At 45.0% G+C, this 7,311-nt stretch overlaps 1 pseudogene; it reads right to left on the reverse strand.

Annotated features, from left to right (window-relative positions):
- Positions 1 to 322: 322 nt before the first annotated feature.
- On the reverse strand, positions 323 to 1,792 carry LOC119275666 (annotated as a pseudogene).
- Between the last annotated feature and the right edge of the window lie 5,519 nt (positions 1,793 to 7,311).

Genomic DNA, 7,311 nt, shown 5'->3' on the forward strand with positions numbered 1-7,311 from the left:
AACGGAGGGAGTAATATAGAAGGCATTGATACATATAGAACATATAGATATAGATGTAGATATTGATGGATACGATATATACATAAATATTGATATATTATATAGATATAGATAGAGAGACCAGACTTCTCTCTTTGGATGGGCGGTGGAGTGCGTTCAAGTGAACCTTTTCATTTCGCTTTCTTTTGCAGCATTCGCATCCGATGGAAGTGGAATAGAAAAACGCAATGGTACTTGTTCACTTTTAACCCTTCCCCGCCATACGAATACACGAACACGACTGCACACAATTCCGCGAAAAAGAAAAAAAAATGCTCTGGTCTGGCCTCTGTAGGTAACTGAAATTAAAATCTTACTTGTGCCCACATCTGGAGCACGATACACATGCAGTCATAGAACAATAAATAAGTAACAGGACAAACTTGGAATGGATTAATAAGTCCCCCAACGGAGAGAGATCGATCAGTAAATGGATGGACATCTCCAACAACAGGCAACACAGACACTAGCAGTTAACCCACACCAACACACACTCTGCACCTCAACCAATTAATCATCATGCTGGAGCAGTTAGTTAGCTCACAACAACATGCAGCTCCTCGCGCGACCAATTGAACACAAGAAGAACCTACTGCGACCCATCTGCATCGCCCGACCTCGGCGAGCAAGATCAGTAGTAGGTGCACGAACCGTAACCTGCAAAACGACCGCTGTCTGTCAGAGCTGCAAAGAATAATGGCGTCGATCTCTGCAGGTAGGCAGGCTAGTGGCTGGCCACTCACTGGGGTCGGACTTGACGATGATGCCCGAGTCGGCGAAGTAGCAGTTCCAGGAGTGCCGGCCGTTGGCGGCGAAGTAGAGGTTCATGGCGACGGAGGTGTGCGACAGCAGGTTGTTGGGGTTGTAGCAGGGCCCGCCCGGCTGGATCACGGCGCAGCTCACGTTGGAGCACGCGTAGTTGATGTTCGCCTGCAGGACCTTCTCGTCCGACGACGGCTTCGCCATGCACCACGTCTTCTGCGAGTTGCCACCACCCAGGTTAGTTGGATCAGCACATACACATGCTATGCTAGCGACGATTACAGAAGGAAGGGGAAGGAGAGGGGGCGATTTTAAGGCACCTGTGCCTCGGCCAGCCTGACGGTGCTTCCTGCTCGATCAAGAACAGAGAAATGTCAGTTTCTTAGAAAAGTTTTGTGAGTTGCTTCGGATCAAGCTCAACTGATGATTATTTTGGAATAAGTGCGTATCAAAATCAAGAACACGCTGGTAGATCTTGGCAAGAAACAATAGCAGATAACTGGGTTCCGCCCTCTCATCTGAATTAGACGAGATAATCAAATATGTACCACATTCCACGAATCATAACATGAACCACATTTTGGACCAAATGAACCAAAACATGGTGAAAAATGCTGCAGAAAGTGCGATCCGGAGTTTCAGAAAGGAACAAAAACTGAAGAAAAAAGGTGGAACGAGTGGGCACAGTTTCCCTTTCTTTCTACAGGACAAAACCATCGGAGCAACCCCACACCCTACTGAACAAACAGTCAAACAGTGTTGTGAGATCACCTAATCGGAGGAGGCAGTGAGCTTACCTGAGGTGAGGCAGAGGAGCACAAGCCCGAGAGAGAAGAGCAGGAGATGCAGATGGCTGAGACCCCCTGGCCATCTTGCTCTCCGGCACCAGCACCGAGCAAGGAGGCCAAGACTGTGGAGGAGGAGAGGGCAAGAAGAGACAGGGAAGGGGCTGGGGTCTCTAGCTCTAGCTCTAGCAGTTTATGTGCTGGTTTATAAAAGATGGGGGAGGAAGGGAGCCGGAAAAGGTGGCTGCCGATTGATTGCCTTGTTGAGTGGAGTGGAGTAGATCCCACTGCAACGGCTGGGAAAAAAAACGAAAGAGGGTCTGGGCATGGGTATGGTCATGTGACTCTGGTCCCTGGCTTCTTCCCAGGGCAACTGCCATGTGCGCCTAGCGTGTACCAGCATGAACTGGCTGGCTCTCTGATCCGATCACAGAGTTTGGTTCCTCCGCAGTGTCCGCACTGTGCGCTTTTGGTTTTGGTTCCGGACCACACACATGCATTGACCGGCTTCCACTTTGACGGTGGCCTGCTCTGCTCTGTCCATCAGCCCGTGTGATGTGTGCAGGTCAAAGGGTGATCCTGTTTGAAAGCACCGCTGTTCAAAGTTCGAACTGGTTTGAATTTTCAGATCATCGTCTTCTCGCAGTCCTACGATATGAAGCTCATTTGAATAAAATTAGCCGTATGAGATGAATGGTTCAGTAACGGACAGATAGATCCACAGATCAGCACTGGTAGATCGCGGTAGTCTGTAAAATAGCACTGGAAGAAGATCGGGACAAATCATCTCAATAATGATGGGCATCATCATGAGCCTATCAAAAGTCACTTGCCCTTAAACGTGGTAGGGAGGCCTTTGCTTGTTTGTATGGTTCAGGCCTTGCTTTATTCCTGATTCTTTCCTTCCTCGCTCTGCTTCATAATTGTCTATGCTCCTTCCTTCCTTCCTTTGATGCTGATCTCGCTGCTCCCTTCCCATCCCGCATTTTGTTAATCTATCAATTCCTCCTGTGTTCTAGTATTATTTCACTTGCATAAGAGCTTTCGAAGATTTGGGAACGTAAAATAGGATACTACAAACTTTAGTGATCCCTACTAAAATACTCCTATGAAGCAACACCAGATCCCATACGCCACAGACACTGAGTTCGGTGCTGTCTTCCCCTGTACCAAACAGAAAAAAATAAAGAAAGAAAATCCACTGCTAGGTGCTCGAGACAAAGTGCATGCCCACAACCCACGTAAAGTGCTCAAAGCTCATCCCGTGAAACGGTGACATCAAGGATGCATCTGAAAGATGCATATTCTTCGGCCACATCAACGACAATATGTTTTCTTATTTACTTGGAACGCTCCGACTAGGCACTGTTGGAGTAGTTATGCATCTATGAGATGCCATTAGCAGAATCTAATTGCATCTAGATCACCTCAGAACATGAAGAAAGAAGGGTTTAGAGTTTCTTTACATGTCATGGGAGTGGACATGATCGCCTGCTCGGTGCAGGCGTGATGCGGGGATGATGTAGTCGAAGCAGAGGTTCTCCTCGACGTCCTGATCCCTTCAGGACGCCACCGGGACTGGCCGGGGACGGTGGCGGCGGCTGGCTTAGGTCTTCCCGTCGCTGCAGCGCTCCCCCTGATCGGATGGGGTGAGAATATCGGGAGGAGAGAAAAACCATACGTGAATTGTGTTCGCGCAGGTGGCCAGCTCTCTCCCGTATCCTTTTATATGGCGCTGGCGACAGGGGACCCAAAACCTGAGTTGGTTTTTGGGCGCCCCCGATCAGGGCGCATTAGTTCTGATCGAGGCTCACGTACGTTGGTACGTGGACCCCTTCACTTATTGTTATCCCTTCCTTTTTTTTGTTAGACTAATAGATCTAATCTGGCTTGTTAAGCCGTCAGATCAAAACCAACATTCTCCCCCTTGATCGTTAGGCTTAAGTTCATTCGCCCATTCTACATAGGAATGATGTACCAAAGTGAGGTGTTACAACAGCTCGAAACGCCATAGAACCTCAACACTTATAGCACACCCGCCTATTTCGAAATGGAAATCATTTTGCTAATTGGGGAGTGGTTTATTTTAATGGTCCTCTTATTCCAGAATCATCAGGCTTCCAGTAGTCCCATGCCGGCAACATGCTCACGAAAAATACTGGGTGGTAAGCCTTTTGTTAGCGGATCCGCAAGCATATGCTTCTTTCTTATATGTTTAACATCAACTGTTTGATCCTGGATTCTATCTTTCACAACACGATACTTTACGTCAATGTGTCTGGCAGCATTACTGGACCTGTTGTTACTCGTATAGAAAACTGCTGGTTCATTATCGCAGTACAATAAAATTAGTTTAGATATGCTGTCAACCACTTTAAGTCCAGGAATAAAATTCTTTAGCCATACAGCCTGCCCGGTGGCCTCATAACATGCTACAAATTCTGCTTGCATCGTAGATCCAGCAGTCAACGTTTGTTTGGAGCTTTTCCACGATATAGCTCCTCCCGCGAGTGTGAATATATAACCTGACGTGGATCTCATACTATCCACACACCCGGCAAAATTAGAGTCTGAATAACCAACAATTTCTAGGTTATCAGTTCTTTTATATGTAAGCATGAAATCCTTAGTTCCTTGCATATAACGCAAGACTTTCTTTGCGGCCTTCCAGTGGTCCGGTCCTGGATTTGATTGGTATCTGCCAAGCACCCCGGTTACAAAACATAAGTCTGGGCGTGTACACACTTGAGCATACATGATGATTCCAACAACTGAAGCATAAGGAACCGACTTCATCTGATCAGTTTCACATTGGTTCCTCGGACATTGAAATGCCCCAAACTTATCGCCCTTAACTATAGGAGCAGGTGAGGGTGAGCACTTATGCATATTGAATTTTTTCAGTACTCTCTCAGAGTATGCCTTTTGAGATAGTCCTAACGTTCCTCTGGACCTATCTCGATGAATCTCGATGCCAAGGACATACGAGGCTTCACCACGATCTTTCATATCAAAACTGGATGACAGAAAATTCTTGGTCTCATGCAGCATATCCTTATCGCTACATGCCAATAATATGTCATCAACGTATAGGACTAAAAATGTGAACCTACTGCCTTTAAACTTAACGTATATGCAGTTGTCCACAACATTTTCGGTGAAACCAAAAGTTTTGATAATTTTATCAAACTTGAGGTACCACTCTCTTGAAGCTTGATTCAAGCCATAAATTGATTTCTTTAGACGACATGCTAAATGTTCCTTCCCTTCCACAACAAAGCCTTCTGGTTGAGCCATGTAAATGTCTTCTTTTAAGTCACCATTTAGAAATGTCATTTTAACATCCATTTGGTGTAGTTCTAGGTCGTAATGAGCTACTAATGCCATTATGATTCTAAAAGAATCCTTGGTTGACACAGGAGAGAAGGTTTGCTTATAATCAATGCCTTCTCTCTGTGTATACCCTTTTGCCACTAGCCTTGCCTTGAACCGTTCGACATTCCCTTTGGAATCATACTTGGTTTTGTAGACCCACTTGCAGCCTACTTTCTCAGCTCCATCGGGAACTTCTACTAAGTCCCAAACATCGTTTGAGCCCATAGACTTCAACTCGTCTTCCATGGCAACCAACCACTTGGACGAATTTTCGCTTTTAATGGCTTCCTTATAAGAGGTTGCATCCTCCACCTTTCCCAGATCATTCATATCCTCAAGCAAGTATGTGATATAATCATCTGATATGGCCTTCTTTCTCTCATGACGTGGCCTGCCCACAGGAGGAGGTGGTGGAGGAGCATCATTGTTCTCAGGGTCATCTTCATTATGCGACTGGTGATCCTCTTCACCTTCTGGATTGACATTAGTCTCAGGATCACCATCAGCCTCAGGACCTGAAGTACCAGATTGAGGATTAGCTTGAGACGTCACTACACTCTGTAGTGGAAAAACAATCTCTTGGGTAGTCGGGGATGGAACACACACCCGTTTCTCCTCAAGATTGATCTCCCTTATTTCGGTGGCTTCGTTATCCTCAAAAAATACTACTTGTCGAGTCTCCACATACTTGGTGGTGTGACTCGGACAATAGAAACAATATCCCTTTCCCCTATGAGGGTATCCAATGAAGAAACAACTAACTATCTTTGGATCTAATTTCTTAAGTTGTGGATTGAAAATTCTAGCCTCAGCGGGACAGCCCCATACACGTAAGTAATTCAAGCTCGGTTTCTTTCCCGCCCACATCTCGTAAGGTGTGTTCGGTGCTGCTTTAGTAGGAGCGAGATTTAGCACATGTGCGGCCGTCTTTAATGCCTCCATCCATAGGCTGACTGGTAAACTTGCATGACTGAGCATGCTTCGCACCATGTCCATAAGTGTGCGGTTTCGGCGTTCGGCCACACCATTTTGTTGAGGTTCACCAAGCATTGAATACTGGGCAACAATTCCATTCCCAGAGAGAAACTTGGCAAAAGGTCCTGGAATTTGCCCATAAGGAGCATGCCTACCATAATACTCTCCCCCGTGATCTGATCGTACACCTTTTATTTTAGTGTTTAGTTGGTTCTCAACTTCGGCTTTGAACACTTTGAATTTGTCCAAAGCTTCCGATCGATCACGTATAGGATAAATGTATCCGTATCGAGAGAAGTCGTCTGTGAAGGTAATGAACGAATCAAAACCATCCATAGACTTAACATTAAGGGGTCCACATATGTCAGTGTGTATGAGTTCAAGGACACTCGTGGCTCTTACCGCTCCTTTCTTAATCGTTTTTGCGTATTTACCTTTTATACAGTCAATGCATTTGTCTGCATCAGAGAAGTCTAACGGAAGGAGTACGTCATTTTTAATAAGTCTTTCAGTTCTCCCCCTCGAAATGTGCCCTAAATGACGGTGCCACAATTTCGAAGAGGTACTCGTACCCTTCCATTTCTTCTCAATATTACATACATCACTCACATGCAGGATAGAATCATTCAATGATAACATATATAATTGGCCTCGTCTGACGCTGAGGCCTATGTTCTTATTACAATAATTCAAAACAAATTGTTTGTTCCCAAACTTGCTCTTAAACATGTTATCATCTAGGCAAGAGACAGAAATCAAATTCCTACTTAAGGCAGGGACATAAAGAACATTATTTAAATGAAGACGGAAGCCAGTGTGTAGTTCTAAGGTGATTGACCCTATGGCTTCCACATCAACTTCGACTCCATTTGCCACCTTAAGTCTTCTTGCCCCCCTTGCCATGGTTTGGATTATATTTGAGTCCTGCATAGAATTGGCAACGTGAGAAGTTGCACCTGAATCAATCCACCAAGAGGTACTAGAGTAATCAACATATAACATTTCATCAATGAAAGTAATTTCATCAGTACCTTTCTTCATCAACCATTTGAGAAATTCTGGACAGTCTTTCTGATAATGACCCTCATGCTTGCAGAAGTTGCACTTGTTTTCTTTAGGCTTATCGTCCACCTTCTCCTTTGCTTTATATGAGGTTGATGAATGTTTCTTAAAGAACTTCTTTTGTGGCTGTTGCTTAGAAGAGCTTGCTCGATCATGTTTTCTCTTGGAGGAGCCAACCAAAAAGGCTTGGTCCTTTCCTTGCCTCTTAATCCTCTCTTCTTCCTCAACAATTCTTGGAGATATCTTCGCGATTGTCCATTTCTCTTTAAGAGAGTTATAGTTAATCTTAAATTGATCAAACTATTCAGGGAGG

This window comes from Triticum dicoccoides, chromosome 3B, assembly GCF_002162155.2.
Source record: "Triticum dicoccoides isolate Atlit2015 ecotype Zavitan chromosome 3B, WEW_v2.0, whole genome shotgun sequence".
NCBI classification, from domain to species: Eukaryota; Viridiplantae; Streptophyta; class Magnoliopsida; order Poales; family Poaceae; genus Triticum; species Triticum dicoccoides.